Source organism: Hermetia illucens, chromosome 6, assembly GCF_905115235.1.
Source record: "Hermetia illucens chromosome 6, iHerIll2.2.curated.20191125, whole genome shotgun sequence".
Classification (NCBI taxonomy): Eukaryota; Metazoa; Arthropoda; class Insecta; order Diptera; family Stratiomyidae; genus Hermetia; species Hermetia illucens.
This window is the reverse complement of record NC_051854.1, coordinates 56,049,375-56,066,532: the sequence shown is the minus strand read 5'-3', so window position 1 is coordinate 56,066,532 and position 17,158 is coordinate 56,049,375. Positions and strand designations below refer to the sequence as shown.

At 41.5% G+C, this 17,158-nt stretch overlaps 2 protein-coding genes across 2 annotated transcripts in view; one reads left to right on the top strand and one right to left on the bottom strand.

Moving 5' to 3' along the window:
* LOC119659851 (thialysine N-epsilon-acetyltransferase) overlaps positions 1 to 17,158 on the bottom strand; it is a 147,018-nt gene that overhangs the window by 125,525 nt on the left and 4,335 nt on the right. The gene's annotated exons all lie outside the window — the stretch shown is intronic.
* LOC119659850 (GATA-type transcription factor SRE1) overlaps positions 8,012 to 17,158 on the top strand; it is a 63,534-nt gene continuing 54,387 nt past the window's right edge. The window contains exon 1 of the mRNA XM_038068153.1: positions 8,012 to 8,198. The gene's annotated coding sequence lies outside the window, so the exon portion shown is untranslated. The remainder of the gene's footprint in view (positions 8,199 to 17,158) is intronic.

Here is a 17,158-nt window from a genome sequence, read left to right as displayed (position 1 = left end):
TTTCTTTTAAAATGACCAAAAAGACACCGGTTTGTAAAGGACAATCTATTTCAAAACGACTGTTTCATTGCAGGCCTTTCGCCTATTAGAACAAGTCAAAACCGGAAGATCGCTGGGTCAGGAATGAAAGTTTTTTTGTATTTCTTATGTAGGATGTATATGTGTACCCAACTATTCCAATTGTACATAGCTCACTTCAGTTGGTATCGATCAAAATATAGCACAAAAGTAAATATACACGACATTATAGACATAGAGGTTGACCTTCTAGAATTTTAATAATACTAGAACTTCCACTAAATTTTCTAGTATCGGTTTCCATATTATGGTCTATACTATATGGAGAGCAGATCTGGAAGAAGAACCGCATCAGCAAGGACTGTGGAATGGACCCAAATTGCCACTGTGCGAAGGGAAGGAGGATGGGGTCCATCGTTACACTGCCGACAGCGGTCGGTGTCTGGAATACAGGAGAGTCCTCCACGCAAATCGTAGATGAGATTGATATAACTCAACCTCAACCACTGCCAGGCGACGCAAGACCTACTCTCGATGTCGATGTAGTTATAATTATTGATTCATATCGAAATTCTTGTGGTAGCAATTGAGTCATGCACCAGACAGGACAAGTAGCTCCAAGAAATAATGGAAAGCCCGCAGGAAGGTTTTATCAAAGTTAAGGTGGCTAAGGTATTTAAGACTATGCTCCACCTAGTGCCCAACTTGACGAGTATGAGCAATTGCTGAGCCCACTGTTTTGAATGCAAGAGGATATTGGTCCAAGATAAAAGCAGGTGATTTTAATACGTGGGGTCTTGAATAGCGCAGTTGGACAACGAATGTGAGAGGACGTTTCCTGCTCGAGCCATTTGCGGAGCCACACGCGGTACTCGCGAACGGTGGGACCTTATTCACTTTTAGAAGAATAGGAATCGAGATCAAGAGGGAATCGAGCTCCAATAATACTCTTACAGAGCACTGGATTGCTTTCGAAAAGGACACGTTCAGTGCGGCCAACTAGTCAGATATATTTCTGAATGGTATGGTCACAGAAAAATTATTATATAAGGTTCCGGGCAAGGAGGCTTTACCAGAGGCTTAGAGGGAAACATGGTAGTGCCTATCGAGAGGTAACGCTCAGATAACTGAGGGGCCGCTTAAAAGACACGATCGCAAAAGCAAAAGGAATTGCTTTAAACAGTTGTGCGAAGATATAAACCCTGGGGTGGCACCTACAGGGCGGTAATGAAATCGCTGCGAATATGACATCTCCGCGTCTTCTGAAAGAATTGTTACCATACTGTTTCCTCACCACCAAAACAGGAAGACAAAGGGCCGCCCAGGCAACGCGTGCGTGATACCTCCAGTTATCGAGGGCGAGCTGGGCGTTTCGGATAGCATCCCTGAAAGGGCTTTGACGCTGGCAGTGATGAGTAGGGCTGACCTTTTCGCAAACACCTTTGGGTCATGCTTAAACGAAAGTATATTCTCCGTTTAGTGGAAAGAGCAAATGTTAGTGCTGCTTTCTAAACCCAATAAGCCATCTGGAAGTCCACCATCATATCGTCCGAACTACCTCTACAGTCGTCTACAATAGGCTGTTATTTATCGCCTCAAGTTCATTCCGAACATTAAATACTGGTCCCCTAAGGCTGGGCCTCTCCGTGGGTGCGAATGCTCTCCCTTTATGAAGGTCGATTTATAAAACCAAATGAAGTAATTTAGGCTTTTGCCAGTAAGTGAAACTGTCAGGAATATCTGGTGATAATCAGACTTTTAATACGGTATTGCTAACACCTTAACAAATCGGGGTGGTTGGCTTGGCTACCTGCTGGTGCAATGGCCCAGTTATCATTTGAATGTTTGGAATGATCATATTCTTACCATCTTTGCCTACCAACCTGCGCTGGTCATAATTCTGTATAGACCCAACTGACGTCCTTTTAAATTGTTCGCAATAGTTCCAGTTTCTCTCAAGCCATGTATGTGTATTACACATAATGCAATGGAATGAGAAAATCAGGAGAATTTCCTATGCGAAGTTAAATGCGGCGAGTTGGATGTCCCGCCAACTGAAGACGACGGACAAATACTGCCACCACCAAGTTTAGGAGAAACAGTCCGTGCATCATCGGCTAAAAAATCATAAGTCGCCAGGATCTGATGGAATTACAGCCGAATTGGTTAAATATGGCGGCGACCAGTTACACCAAGTGGTTCATCAACTTGTGCTCAAGGTTGGCAACGAGGCATTATCTGTCTCATACATAAAAAGGGAGATATCACACAGTGCAGCAATTTTAGAGGTATAACGTTGCTGAGTACCATCTATAAGATATTCTCCACTATCTTGCTAGGCCGGATAGCCCCATACGCCCAGAACATCATTGGCCCATAAGAAAGAGGCTTCACTCCAGGCAAATCAGCAACAGATCAAATTTTCTCTCTGCGGCAAGCGATGGAAAAACTGTTGGAATATGGACAATAGTTGCACCATCTGTTCATCGACTTTAAAGCCTATGATAGCATAGCCAGGGTAAAACTGTACACGGCCATGGGAGAATTCGGTATCCCGACGAAATTAATAAGACTGACTACGCTGACCCTGACCAATGTGCGAGGCCAGATAAAAAGCAGCAGGATCACTCTCAAGACCATTCGACATCAACAACGGTCTACGACAAGGGGATGCCCCATCATGCGTCCTCTTTAACTGGCCCTCGAGAAAGTGATCCGTGATACTGAGGTAAATGCAAGAGGTACGATCCTCTTCAAGTCCACCCAACTACTGGCCTATGCTGACGATATCGACATCATGGGAAGAACCACCCGAGACGTAGAAAATGCCTTCATCCAGATCGAGCAGGTGGTGATCGGCGCGAAATCTCGGGCTGTACATCAATGAAGGCAAGACAAAATATATGGTGGCAACGTCAGCACCGAAGACGAATCAACCAACAACATCAAACCGCACTGGTCAAACAGGAAGAATAAGGATACAACTTTGGGACCGTTGATAATTTCTCCTATCTAGGGTCGAAAACCACAACTGACAACAGCTATGATGATGAAATCCGCGCACGGTTCTTGTCAGCCAACAGAGCCTATTTCAGCTTACAGAAACTGTTCCCCTCGAAACATCTCACCATAGGGTCAAAGCTCTTACTGTACAAGACAAGGGTCTTGCCAGTCCTCATGTATTCCTCGGAAACTTGGGTTCTTAGCAAGAAAAATTGCGAAATCTTGGCCGCGTTGGAGAATTTTTGGCCCCCTACATGAGGATGGACGATTCCGTAGCCTACACAATGACGAAATCTATGAGCGATTCCATGACCGTCCGGTTGTGGATAAAATCCGGCTCAATAGGTTACGGTGGGCGGATCACTTAATCCGTATGGATGAGGATGATCCCACCCGGACAGTCTATAACGGCAATATCTATGGTAGAAAAAGAAGACGAGGCAGACCCTGCCTAAGATGAAGCGATGGCGTGGATCAGGATGCCAGACAGCTTTTAGGGATATCGAATTGGTGGACCTCGGCGTAAAACCGGAATGTCTGGAGTTCCTTATTAAGGCAGGCCTAGACCGGATACCGGTTGTTGCGCGGTTGATGATGATGATGATGAAGTTAAATGCGAAAACCGAAAAAAAAACATTATCAAACAATAAAAAAATAATAAAACTCTGCCGCACAACAAGGCCTTACCGCCCCATGTTGCACCACAGATTCGTCGAGCGTTTCCTGAAATTCGCACACGTGACTGTGCAGCGAGTAACAGACCAGTACCGCTTTATTATTCGCAGCGACACAACTCCGCGCATCATCCGGAACCGTGTTTAACTTGAGGTCATCGCGTCATGCAAGTACGTCTGAACGTCTGACATGAATTTTACGGGTGTTACCGAAGTGGAGATTCGATGAGCCATAAGTAGCTCGAAGAACAGAAGGGGTTCTGGTCTGGGTCGGCCGCAGAATTTCTGGTGTAAAAAATTTACTAGTATATATCAGTATATAATCGGTTGGCATATAGCATAAATCAGGTCGATAGTCGGTCGGAGGAGTTTCCACACTTCCTCGCTATGGCAATTTACTACATTGTCTTTAAAAGGGACGCGGTGTATGACCCGCAGACACAAGACCGATTACTTGCTGATCAACCCTCTACAAATTCACAACGTCCATTACTAATAGAAGGGTCAATGCGCACCTCGAAGTTTTTGGCGATAATCATGGAGGGGTGGCATGCTATCATATCAGTGCGTTCATCTGAGGGTGTTAATACCTCAGAGCCTATCTATATACAGAGAGGCATTTTCCAGGAGAATTGGTTGAGCCCCCTTTGATTTTGCATGACACTGAACCCCCTTTCATGGTTACTGAATGATGCTAGAGGGCATGGCATGGAACGAGAATCAGATGTGACATCACAAAAATACTTTAATATTATGTGAGCCAACCTTCTTATGTAAAATGCATTTCATTGTCGGAAACGTCGAGCTTCGGCCTTTCAGGTATATAAGGCTCTATGGATTTTTTATATAGGATCTATTAGGAAAATTTTACACTCTCCGTTTTCAAAGCATTTACATTTCCGACTTATCGGTTAGGACATTTTGCCGTCGCGTCGGAAGGTCACGGTTTAAATCGTATCGGAGGTATCAGTGTTCCCTTGCAGTCGGGCAATGAAGCGTTCTAAACCAGACCAAGGCATACGTTCAAATTGGACTGTTGCATCAGCGATTATTATTATTAATCTTTTCGATGTGGTCTGTCTGCAATTGATCAATTTGCCGTTTGAGTTCTTGTGACATTCTGGGTGACCTGTGACAGCTTCTAGGCACTTCTGTGATGTTGCACTATTTGTTTTACTTCTTGTGGCATTATGGGGGTCATCCCGTGTGTCGGGTTGGAGAAATCGATTTTTTTTTGCATGAAATGTATCTATATATAGTGGAGAATATGTGGGCAAAGGGATTTTCCAATATTGCGAGTCGTTCAGAAATTACAGTGTTAAACAGGTAAGGAGTTTGCAGCCGCGGCTAGAGTACTCGATGAGAAAGAGCATCGAGTCTTTTTTTACCTGTTAGTTTTTTACCTGAGCCTTATAAATTTGAACACAGGTATAAATATAAAAAGATGGAAAACCAATCAATTGTCTAAACTTATTTGCTGTTTGGAATAAAAAGGATAATCCAATCCAGAGTGAGCACTGAAAGGCTTTCAAGCTATACTCAGTTATATTTTGTTGTAAGTATTGTGCTGTTTGTGTGTTCAGTGATTTTTTTAAATGGATCGTACGAAGGGAGATCGCTTCAACGTTCAACGTCATGCTCGCACTAAAAAACGAGTATTTCATGGGAATCGATACTTATCAGAGAAGAAAAAGGACTTTGCATGAACATCAGCAAAGAAACTTTTAGCAAGCATGAACATGGATATTCCAATTGCGACAAGTTTTCTGTATTGTATATTGGATTTTGCTGGAGTTTTCTCCGGTATTTCTGCAAATTTCTGCAAATAATAAAATGCGTAGGACATGTCGAGGAAAGAATGGGAACGCGGCTTAGAAATGCAAAGAAGAATCACAAAGGAATTGGTGGAAAAGGGGTTGGAAAACTTACTGATAAGGTTGTTAACGACCTCACTATATTTTTTGGGCTATCTATTTATTGAAACGCAAATTCGATAGAAAGAATGAAGCAAGAAATTTGGGCAACTTTCTTCCATAAATGTTCTACAGACGAAAATCCTCAGTATCAAAATTGTCCGTCAGGAGAGGACAGTTGGTGCAAATGGCGCAAAGCGGAAGCTAAAGGAGAACTGGATAGTTTCCACCATGAGGAGGCATCTCTGACTGAAGAATTTCAAACAGTCATCAAACCAATCTACGAAGATTTTTCACGAGATGATCTCTTGAACAGATGTTTAGGAGCAGATACCCAGAATAACAATGAGTCTTTAATGCATTGATCTGAACTTTCGCTCCTAAACACCTTCATTCTGGGGCCAAGGTCGTAGAAATAGCCACTTTTCTGGCTGTAATTATTTTCAATGAAGGATTCAATGGCATTCTCAAAATCCTAGTGACAATGGGATGTCAAGTTGGTCACATATGTCAGGTTTATGCCGACCGCCGTAAAGAAGCGCGAATTTGGCGGTCCGAACAACGATCGACTGACCTCGCTAAAAGAGCCACAATTGACACCAGAGAGCAATAATCGTTCTTACAAGACTTTTTTGAAGAAACGGAGGGTGCTCTCTATGGACCAGGTAAAGCAGATTAATGGTGAGTGAAAATTTTACTGTTGATAATCACATTTAAATTTTCAAATACATTTTTCTACGGTCCGCAAACTAGGATAATTGCAATCGGACGGGTCGTTTTTTTTTATTCATAAAAAAAGCCGTAAGAAAACACCAAAATCCAAAAAATTAAGTTTAAAAGCCCACCAAGAATTTACTTTTTAATATTTTCTCATTATCCTAGTTTGCGGACCGTGGAATATCGTCCACATTAAAATGTCCTCAGATGAACACAGCGCCCTCCAGCGTGGCAGCAGAAAAACAACTTTTTTGGAGATGGGTGCATAAATTGACACGTATTCCGAAAACTAGCTAAGATATTAAGCTGAAAAATTTATCACATATACTAGAGATATCAATAAACATATGCAAATCACGTTTCTATCTTTATCGAGTCCTCCACAATAATTTTTCAAAAAAAGGCAAAAAAAACGGCCTTCACACGGGATGACCACCTTATGCTGTCGAACAGTACGTGGTAGGGACTGTTGTTGATGTAGACTTTCATATTGTACAGAATCAGATGGGACACTTGTCGAACTTCTTGGCGCGAAAATTTCCCAGGGGTCAATTTCACACAAGTCAACGAATATCCTGAAATTTCTTAATCAAAATATTTAGGGGGTAAGGCAATGGTGAAGGACTGATTAGCGGAGAAGGAATAATGTCAATGAGTGGAGATGATTGGTGGTAACATGTTTGAGGAGCGAAGCCTCGTTGACGTTGACGTGGCAGCCCAACCAGTTTTGACACAGTAGATATTTATGTGTGGCATTTCCCTTAACGTTCCCTTGAAGGAAAAAAATAGTTTAAATTGGGGACGATTCACAATGTTTCTTTCGGAGTATAGGGTTAGCACGAGTAATTCATCGTCGCAAACTAAAGCTGTTCCAAACAGGTAGTGGGTGTGTTCCCAAACATAATATGACCAAATCGTGTGTCACATGGGGATTGTCGAATAAACATCTTCTGTATTAATAGAGATCATTAAACCAGGAAACATGGAAAACTAATAAAATTCGGAACACCCACCATATGCTCAGTTTACTGAATCCAATAAAGGCCGCTATGGCCTAAAATTGCGCTTAATTATAGCCAATACAAATAGCGAAAGCAGTAAATTCCCTGTTTTACGCCAATGGAAGAGGTGGCAGGTACGTCACCTCGTGCTGGCACTGAATATACACATCATATAATATTGTGGCCACATATTATGATATTTGAAATTGTAACTCAACTGCGCCCCAGCATTTTATTAAAAACGCTCGAGTGTTTCCCGTCGTCTATGAAGAAAGGAATGGATGAGTAGATACACATCGCACACATGTAGCTGCTCTTTATTTACCTGGCGGTTATCTTATCAGATGCAGATATCGGGGAGAAAAGAGGAAAACGCAGAACGTTATATTTGAACGGGGTTGGGAAAAAGCCGGCAACCACGCCAGGTGATACTACCACACCGAACCGGACCAAGCCAAGCTCCAAAGCAATGAAAGTGAAGAATGAAGAGCCCACTCCACTCGTACTACTAAAGCGAGAGGGGTTGCTTTTCCCTTATCATTTCTAGATTAGATCTGGAATCTAATAGATATTGCACCTCAACGTTGGCGTGGTGTTGGTGTGAACAATTCAGATTTCGCTGTTCTCATTTTCAACACTGTGAACTCTACCGTTTTGAAAAAGCAGGAAAGAAGAAGAAGCTCGATGCGTCTCTGTAGCCATATTGGCGGTAGCTGGTCGCACTGAGCTCAAATCAGGTCTAACTAAAAAGTGATCTTTATCAAGTCTGAGTTTTAGATAAAGTGCGATAAAAAAATAAATTTATTTTTGTGCGTTCTAATTATCATAAAGGAGATATCAGCGGGTTCGAGTGATACCGGTCGAAGGAGAAAGTAAGTATTATCACTTTGAGAATGCACTTTGAGATGTGAGGCTGCAGAAGTCGCGACTGAATTTTAACTATTCGAAAAGATTCTGAGAAATTCTGGTGAACTAGTTCTATGGGCAGCGGTTAATTGACTTAGGAAATTTCTAATCGGTTCAGTGTTGAAATTTTAATACACGCATCAAATCTAGAAAACGTGAAAGCCTTACAAACTTTTATTGAATTCCTTCTAAAGATGACCTTTTTGAATTTTTTTTGTAACCAACCTTTATATACAAATGGTATGTAAGGTTGGGGAAATTTCACATGAAGCCCCACTTTTAAAAAGAAAGAAGTGCGTCTTTAAAAGCAAGTCATTGAATCACTGATTGAAAGTAGGGCTAATTGGCGCAAAACGTTTCTACCAATATAAAATGGATGACTTTGAGGTCTTTGAGGACAGTTGATGTGAAATGAAAGACTTCTTCTTCTAATTTTTCTTCAGGCTTTGTCCAGTTTATTTTGTGCTATTTTACTCGGTCATAGAATTGATCGCCGTGTAGGGTATCAAACGATCGTTGTTTAGGCCAATTTTTTCATTTGGAAAATGGCTGCTAGGGGTAACTTCGCTCCTTCATGCTTATTCTTTCCAACCATCTACTGACTGGTAGCAAGTTAGTAATTTATCCTTTACGGGTCGATCTAGCAACACAATATTTTTGAGTTTCAGCCGATTATGTATGACAATTTCGAAGGTATCAGCAACGCTTGTCATGCGAATCATAAACATCCATTCGTTGGCAGGCGAACTCATTTCTGGCGAAATTCACTTCCTGAACATAGTCCTAATGAAAATAGCGGCTGGCATCGAAGGGCAACGATTCGACAATAAGAGGTGGAAATTTTAGTCAAATTCATTTTCAGTTGCATCAAAACTTGGTGGGATTAATTTTTAAGGTTATCAAAATGGGTTCATTGTTTGTCCATCTGTCTGTCTGTCACAGATGTTTCTCTCTGTTGAGATGAACTTTGATGAAATGGTTGAAATTGTGAACCCCATGCATGCACAGAATGGCATCGTATCACCTTGAGTTTAAGAGTGGGCTCCCATCCATGCAACAGGGTGTGTGTGTATGTGTTTGAGGTAGGGGAGAGGCAAAGCCTCCAAGCACTCTGACCTTAGTGGTCTATTGTACTCGATTCCCTCCGCGGGATTTCCGTTAGTGGATTTGATGCTACGCGCTGCAGTTGGAGCACATCAGCACCAAAAATCTAATGTCTGATGCGTCTATAGGTGGGGCACTCACATAAAAATGTTCCGTGGATTCCGCTTTCTGATTACAGGATGGACACGTCTTATCGTGGATAATTCCTATTCTGAACATATGTCCAGCTAGTGAATTATGGCCAGTCAGAATGTCAACAATACTTCTGCAAGTCTTCCTGCTTTTCGACAGGATATACTTTGCAGTATGTTTGTTTGGCTCTGACAGGAAAAGTTTGGTGTATCTAGCAGCATTAAGGTTTCGCCACATGTCATTATGGGAAGCTTGTTCCCATTTTTTGATAGCAATATCAGCCAATGCTACTGACACCTCAAATGCTGGTTTCGGTCCTGGCATGGGGGAGATTGAACTCTCCTTTGCTAAAGCATCCGAGATTTCATTTCCCTCTACACCACAGTGACCAGGTACCCAGAGTAATTCCACCGTATTGAATCTAGAAGTAGAGTTCAATCGGTTTCTACTTTCCTGAATGATATTTGAAGTGATCAAAGTACTACTCAACGTCCTCAATTTAGCTTGACTATCGCTACAGATTGCGATGCGCCTGCCCTTTAACCGCTCGTCAATCATCCAGGTTGCCGGCCATAGGATCGCATACACTTCAGCCTGAAAGAACGTTGTGTATTGTGTCAAGGAAAAAGCCCATTTCTCCTTTCTTTTCGAGAGGTAGACTCCTACTCCAGAACCGTTTTCTGTTTTTGAGGCATCGGTGTAGAAGACGCCCGTATATCCTGATACGCATTCCTCTGTTTCGTTCCAATTTCCTCTTCGTTTCAAGATAACTTCACATCTTTTACTAAACAGATGTATGAGGATCCGAGAATCGGAGGGCATTGCAAAAACTGAATTCAGTTCTCCCAATGACTCTTCAAATGCTCTGTGCCCTCTACGTCCATTGTTTCCCGATAGATCTAATCGAATTAGTCTATGAGCTGCTCTCATTGCGGTGCTCTGAATAAACAAATCCAATGTCTGCAAATTGAGTAATACATTCAGAATTGGGCCGAATGTCGTGCTCATGACAGCGGCGATACCCATACACACAGTTCTTTGCAGTGCAGTGCAGGCTAGTTTACAGCGAAAACTTTTTTGTTTCACTTTAACCCACCACATTACGGATGCATAAGCGAACAACGGTCTGATGATAGCAACATATTGTATATCCACATTACTACCTGAGGCCTAAGTCCCCATGTCGAGGCAAAGGTCCGCATACACAGCTCATAAGTTGTGAGAGCTCGTTTTATCTTTATCTCTACATGTTTGTTGCAAAGAAGCTTCTTGTCTAGAATAACTTCCAGATATTTCACTTCTTCGAAGAGTCGAAGGGTTGTACCCCTTATCTCTGGAAGGCAAAGACCATTCAGTTTTCCCCTTTTTGTAAATAATACCATTGTGGTTTTATTTCTATTTACTGAAAGTCCATGCCTGAGACACCAAGTGTCAATCAAATCAACGACGCGTTGTGTATTGCTACACACCATTCCAAGATCTCAACCAACACCCAGCACAGCCACGTCATCCCCATAAGCTTGAACGTGTATTGGCTGATTTTGCAGTTCGTATAGTAGTGAGTTGATCAGCATACTCCACAGAAGTGGCGATAACATACCTACTTGGGGGCAGCCTTTCGTCGGTTCCGTTGTTAGGTAGCGATCAACACACACTTCAGCACACAACAATCTCTGCGTTAGCATAGCGTAGATCCACTTTATTAGAGTTTCGTTAAGACCATGCTCTCTGGCGGCATATAGAGCTTTTGGAAGGGCGCACAATCAAAAGCCCCTTCAATGTCCGCGAACACTTGCATCGCGCACTCGCCTTTTAGAATTGCGTCTTCTATCTTTGAAACCAAAGAATGAAGAGCAGGCTCACAGGACTTTCTACGTTGGTAAGCATGTTGCTTTTCATTTAGTGGGTGGGATCTTAGCGCCTCCTCGCGAATATGACGTTCAATCAGTCTCTCCACACATTTCAGCGAAAATGATGTTAAGCTGTTTTGCCTGAAGTTTTTTGGATTTGAATAGTCATCTTTCCCAGGATTTGGTATGAAGACTACCTTACCGTACTACCTTTACCTTCTCCTGTAGATAGCCTAGAGTAAGATGTCCTTGAAAAATTGAAATTGCTCTAAGTGCTCTATACCCTCCTTTAGCATCGCTGGGTAGATACCATCCATGCCAGGTGCTTTGAAATGTTCAAATGATAGTATAGCAGCTCTTGCCTTTCCATTGTAGCAACCACTCTCGTAGTGTCCCAATTCCCAAGTGTAGAAACCGTTAGTTCTCTTCTTCTCACCTCTGACACTTGTTCTCCTGGGGGGTGTACTTCCAAGGGAGTCTGTATAGACTCAATTCTGGAGTTTGTGAAAGTACCATCCTGTTTTCTAAGAGAGTCCAACTTGGCCCACCAATCCTTTTTAAGGACTCTGCACAGCCTGGAAGTCTCCCTTTCATTTTTCAGTTCCTCACAGTATGCTATAAAAGAGTCTCGTTTCGAACGTTTTACGAGGCTCTTATATTCACGCTGTGAGTTTCGGAAATTTAGGCAGTCTTCATCTTTATTATTTTTGCAAGCACGATTTAGAAGTCGTCTGGTTGATTTTCTGAGTCTCTGCAATTCTCGGTTTACAAGCTATACTACTGTAGCTTTGTACTGATGAAGGGGGTAAGTTGCTCCCGAAATATATATCTACACTGAAAAATAAAAATTGCAGTTTGGAGGAAGCTACTGGTCTATCGATTTCAATAAGATTTTGTTTCACACAAAACCAAAAACGAAAGAATCAAGCAAATCGAATAATAAACGGCCAAGCAAAGTACATGTCCGGAAAAACGTGGTGTCACAAATAAATAAAATGGAAATTCCTTGAGAAACATCCTATGGTTTCCAGATTCGTCTTTGAAAAGACATACACTGTCGTAATCAACGAAAGAGAAGAATGGTCGACAAATGGCCATTAGTCTTTTCAGATTACAGACTTAATAATCTTCACCGACAGGTCGGTCATGGAGGGCGGATCGAACACTGGGGTGTTCTCGGGGAATCCGATTATAGAACTGGCCTGACCCCTCGGAAAAATGACGACCATATACCAGACGGAGATATATGCCATTTCATGGGCAGCAGAAGAATGTCTGCGACAAAAATCGAGGGGTCTCATCATTCGAATCTGTTCCGACAGTCGAGCAGCACTAAACAGCAATGACATATCAAGCCAGTTGGTATGAAGTTGGCATCAGGTGTTGCTGAAGCTTGGCCGACTGAACGAAACATTCCTGATGTGGGTGCCGGGCACTCAAACAACGCTGGTAATGAGGAGGCTGAATCCACAATGGTGGGGCCAGAACCAGCTTTAGGAATCCGGCCATCCACTGCCAAGTCTACTCTGAAGGGTGAAATTGTAAGGATTCACACAACCGAGTGGAGAAATTAAAATTCTTGCCGGCAGGCAAGAAAGAGTGTGAAAGAGCTTGGGGTCACTAGAGCGGAATTTTTGTTGTACCTTAAGAAGTGGGACATGAAAATCCTAGTAGGACTTTTAACGGGACACTGTTCCTTAAAGTACCATATGCATTTGCCTGAAATCATATTTTTTAGCGAAAGCAAAAGACATAAAACAGAAATAAAGATGCTAATCATCGACAACTTTTTAATCCAGGTGCTACGACCATGGGTATTGCTAGATTTGCACGATTAAAATTTGCCATCCCCACGTACTCGAGGAGGCGATCAGCCCGAGTCTGCAAGGGACTCATCTGAAGCGGCTCTGCCACGAAGCCTCACTGGAGATTATCTGGTACCATGGGAACCGGGATGGACTTCTGAGAGCGTATGCTCCAGGAGAATTCCTGGAGGATGTGTTCTCGGCCCGGTTATTTGCGGTTGGTCTCCTAATGGGAGTTTGATGGTGATTGTGGTTATGCCTACATCGCGGGCAGAGCTCCTCGGAGCTCAAGCGTGGAGTTGCGGTGTAAAACTCGTGTGCCGTATCCCTTAGTTGCAGTAGAGGTGTTAGATAGGCCTCGCATCCACTGGTATGAATGCTGAGCCTGCACTCAGTATAAACCAGTACCGCTGTGCTAGCCATAGCGTAGCTCTGATTGTGGAGAGATGGTCCCAAAATCAATCAGTGCCCGAAGAGGACCATGGGATTATGCCTACATGGCAGGTAGTTACGTGAAACCCCCAGGACTTTCATTAAAATTGGCCACAGTTTGATTCATAGCTCTACCCTCATGGTTCACCATACTCTAGGGAACCAGAAATGAGGCTTTCAATTGGGATAATTTGACGACAATGACCTTATATTTTTTTTATCTTCTTTAAATGTCCAATTTTGAGAGAAAAAGGGCTAATGTCAGTTTGTGTTACTATGCAGAATGACTTGGGGGAACAAAGATTAAGATTAAAAAAAAAAAAACAGATAAAAAATTCAACTAAAAGTCGAGTCCTGTCTAAAATGGAAGGTCGTTAACAGGATAGCCTACAACCCGAAGCTAGGGTCGACGGTTTAGAAACTTGTGCTGCGAATTTAACCACCCTCGTTCAATCTAGACTTCATGCATATTTATGGATTCCGACTATATCTTCCTATCTAATAGAGATACCTTGCATCAAATAATCAAATAAATTGAAATTGAAATTGAAATTAGCAATTTTGAACTGTTATAAATTTGACATAAATATTCGAAACGTAAATTTTAGTATTCTGTACAATACTATCCTCTATGCTACTACAATTTAGTACTCCCAGAATGAACTTCCAGTAAATTTCATAAAGTTGGTAATACACTGTTTGGGCAGATATCGGAATGAAATTCATTTTGGGGCCTAGATTAACGTATTGAAGCATCATTTTAAAAGAAACGAACTTCGGGAATGAATGCCTGCCCCAATGGAAAACTCCATGAGGAATCCACGGAACCTCTTTGAAAAAGGTAATATCCAGCAGCTCCTCGAAGTATAATTTACAGTGGACGAATCTGACCATTTACTCATCGACTAGAAGCTTTGTAGGGATCATCTCCACTATGATACATAATGTTTCTCCCGATGTTATCTTAAGTGGGTTAAATACTCACGGCGGATTTATCGGTGCGGTTTTTAAGGTTACGTGTGAAACAAATCCTTTTCAAAATCGTTCCAATGTCCGTCTATCGGCTGAATCGGTTGTGAGCACGTGTGGTTTATAAATCCTTTTACGTATAGCAAGTGGCACCATTTTCCATTGAGCTGCCATACATTCGAAAGAGGCTGCAAATTTGTTTTCCAATAAATAAAAGGCTCAATTAGTACTTTTCCAAATTGGTACTATTTTTGATATTGGCTGACATGTGAGCTCAAAAAAGTGAAACATGTTTCGATAGCAGAGCCTATCCAACCAAAAAATCTGAAAAAAATCAAAATGTTGCATCCATATGAAACCTAGGTCTCAAAATACATCCCATTCTGATATCTGTTCAAATAAAGTTAATAATAGTATATTACTATATTATAGAAATTTACCCGGATACCCTCCCTTAAATTCATTTTAGAATTGCACCAACGTGATTGATAAGATAGGGCATCATTCTGAAAAGATTGATGTAAATGCTACTATTATTAGCAAAGTTGTAGATGATGGAAATGTTTTATTTCACGTGAATCAAATAAAGTAAACTCATATAAGCGGTAGGTCTCAAGGGAATATCTAAGTTTTCCATTTTAGTTTCTTTAAGTTATTTGTATATCAGTATGAATTACTCGAGATAGACCTAAACTAAAGATAAGCTAATGAAGTTTGCGGGTAGTATTCAATTAAGATGTATACAGGCTAATACCAGCGGTATTTACATATGCTTTGTGCACGGAGTAAAGAGGAACTTTTGTCCAATTGCGTACATATATGTATTTGTATGCGTCAGGGTGCGGTATAGAAAGTTCCACGCATAAGATGAACACAAAACCTTTATACTTGAAATGTCCAGGTTCCGGTATTCCTACTTGTTTTTTGAGTTCTAACAGGCAAATATTCTTCCGAAATAGGTCTTGTGTATGGTGGAATAGGCCGCATTTCAGTTGATTATATTTTAAAACTCCGTTGAAGGCCAATATTATTACTAGAGATGAGATGAACTGACTGAACTTCATTCCTACATGTGAAATCCAGCTGTAGATCTCAATCTCGCATAGAATATTGTTAGCAATCATTTAATAACTTATTTTGAGATCGGGGTATTGACTGCCTTTTTTCTGTGGTTCGTAATAATTACCGACCTACGCTTACGAGGACCGACCTTAACCATACTTTGAAAGTGTGAATAGTTTCAATTGTATATACATCAGAAGCGTTTCCTGTTTACTCCTTAGTGGAGTATAGGGCATCCACACAGTGAGACTGTGCTTCAGATTCACTATCATCGCCCTTAGCGCTGTGCAATTGATAAGCTTAGAGCAGCGAAATAAACATAAGAAGAACGCAGACACCGGTGATTGAGAGGCTGTCGCTCTACTTCATCAAGCATCGCGCCGTCATACTTCATATGTGTCAATTGAATTTTCCGGGGTTTTCAGCTATTGCAATCACCGTCAACCGGTCTTCAAACTGAACGTTGTTTTCTCTAGTAAAAACGGGGGAAATACCATATTCTATCCCGGATGATATTTTATGAAAAAGATCTATTAAAGAACCTACAGGGGCACTTGTCTTGTGCTTTCTCAGCCTACTGTATTCCATCTTGGAACCGAGAGGCTTTTTCAGAAAGATTCTCTAGATAATCATAGATGAAGACCTGTTAATTCCATCTTAATTTGTTTAGGCAAACAAGCTTTTTTTTATATCCAATGTTCCTACAGCACTTGCCAACGCAAACCACATTCCAGGTCTCATTACTATAACAATGAGTTCCATGAAACACACATTGCCCTCCTGATAGATCACTTGATTCTTTGATGGAGGGGTAGATATAGTGAGATGAAGAGGGTTCTCTGGGTAGTTTTGGAAGTTTCTTTGGGAACATCAACGTCTGTTTTTTTTCTTGCATAACAGACCAACTTATCTCGTCTCAGTCTAGTCAATTCTAGAGCTCTATCTAAAATTTCGTCCAGCCTCGCTTGCTGTTGCTGATTTATTCGCAGAACTTTTTGCAATTTTACTTGGGTGACCATGCCGGTGGTCACCAAAGTAAAAGAAAAAAAAAACAATGCCCAGGAGAATCGATAGCTGAATCCTCCACTTTTTGCTTATTTTGGGGAAAGAGTGGTTATTTAGCGTGCACACCAATTAAGGAGGCTTTTGAAGACGCGTCTTATTGATACTAACCTTGTGTGGGTAGGGACCCGGAGACGGACTCTGAAGACATTTTTGCTTGCTCAAAAAACGCTAAGATTTTTTTTTTTACTCCGCTCCGTTTTCCCCCTTGTAGATTCTACCAAGATATGATCCTTGATGCTCTTTGTCATTTCCTTCTACTGCCCAATGTTTTTGAATAATCTAAAAGATTATGACCAAAGTTGCTTCAGATTGTCAAGAAGATCGAGGGTCATGTTGAGTATACGTAAAATTGCAGCAAGGATAATTTGCAAGTAGCTGGTGGAGAAACAATAGAACACAAGAAGAAAGGATATAAATAATATTTGGAGGCCACGAAGAAGTCTTCAGCACTCCTGAAATGTAACAGCCATCGTAGAAGTCAAGGGCATAGAGAAGAATGTATTTGTG